Raw genomic sequence first — 1,735 nt, 5'->3', positions numbered from 1 at the left:
AAGCAGATCCCAGTGCGTGTAAATGCACAGTCTATTTTCATCTTTTACAGTAGCAGCCGAATTATGGTCCAAATTTACACCAGATATTGAGTAGGTCAAACATTTCCCAAACTATCTGAGGGACGCCTCAACTGTATGACACATGCATATTTAGATTATTTAGGGCCAACTGCTTGGTCTTGGTGCAATTTGAAATTTATGTATTTTCTGTCACTTTATATATTTTTTCTTCTATCTTCGCCAATACCCACGGTTGTGGTGATCTATATATTTTTTTTCTTCTATCTTCGCCGATACCCACGGTTGTGGTGATCTATTACACTCACAGGCACTTTGTGCACAGACCCTTTTTTTTCACCGTCTATTTGACATATTTAAGTGTGATTATTATTAATGTGTACATTCTTTTCTTTTTTTGTTCTGTATTTTCACATTACATCTGGATCTTCCTTATGATCTCATGTTTGTTTTGTGTATCATATATTGATTGAAGGATTTTAGATTGATTCATTAAAAGGTATATTTTATGTAAAGGTGTGTCCCTATATACAGGAGTACTTTTTTCTGTTTTTCTATATTTAGATACCTGCAAGTGATATGCCTCCGTGACAGGCGCATGTGCATCTCTGTTGTGGTATACACGCCCCTTTCTATCCTCTGTTCTAACTCTCTAAGCATAAGTGCAAACTGCAGCCAAACCAAATAGGCATAGATGTGTACAAATTCTGCACAGTACAACAAAGCACAATCTGTACCAAAATACGCTTATGTTCAGCTCTACCAACAGCCCCAATACCTTTACTAAGCACTATCACATTGATGTCAAAACAAAAGTTTGGCAAAAACATCCCGCAAATAGATTTTAACTAACACTGCTAGGTGTGCTATAGTAAGGCGACCTAGAGGAAACAATGAATTTGGCTCCTCCCACAAAGGATCGTTGGAGGCAGCACATAGAGGCCCTGATTCAGAGCCGGACGCTCTGACAGAGCGCTCGCTCTGAATCAGGGCCGTCGTTCTTAATTTTAGAGCGGCCTCCTGGCCGCTCGTATAGCTGTGGGTGACCACCCACAGCTATAGCGAGCGGCCAGGAAGATAATCGCGATGGTCAAGACCATCACGAAAATCGGACTTGCGACGAGACCCTTGTGGTAGGGTCTTGTTGCCGCAAGTCCCAGTGGACTTCTTGCTCTTACAGAGCAAGAAGTCCACCCATTGAAATCACTTGTGATATCAGTGGGGCCGGCCCTAGATGGTATGCGTTCCCATGGGAACGCATCCGTCTGGGCAGCCACGCCCCCGGCCCGCCCACCAAAGGGGGCGTGCTGTCACTCAACATCGACAGCACACCCCCTTTGTAGCGAGACCCGGAGCGACGGTCTGCCCGTCGCTATCCGGGTCTCGCGCATGCGCACTGGGCCAACATCGACCCGCTTGCGAGCGTTCAGCGCTCGCGAGTGGGTCTGAATCAGGCGCAGACTTCACAGAATTATTTCAGTAGTATTCTGAGATTTCGTTTACACACATTGGCTAGACCTGGAGGACCTTTTCTGCTTGACCATTGGTAAGTGGTGTGTGGCTACCAAGGAAAGAACGAAAGGTAATTCTAAGTCAGCAAGATTCATTCTTTGTACTTTTGCCTATATGGCTCCATGTTGTACCACTAATATTGGCCTCAAAGAGGAGTTACAAGTCTATATACTTAAGGCGCGTATCCACTAGTCGATAATTTGAA

This window comes from Taudactylus pleione, unplaced genomic scaffold (assembly GCF_031769625.1).
Source record: "Taudactylus pleione unplaced genomic scaffold, aTauple2 ptg000792l, whole genome shotgun sequence".
Taxonomy (NCBI): Eukaryota; Metazoa; Chordata; class Amphibia; order Anura; family Myobatrachidae; genus Taudactylus; species Taudactylus pleione.
Note: the sequence above shows the minus strand (reverse complement) of the source record.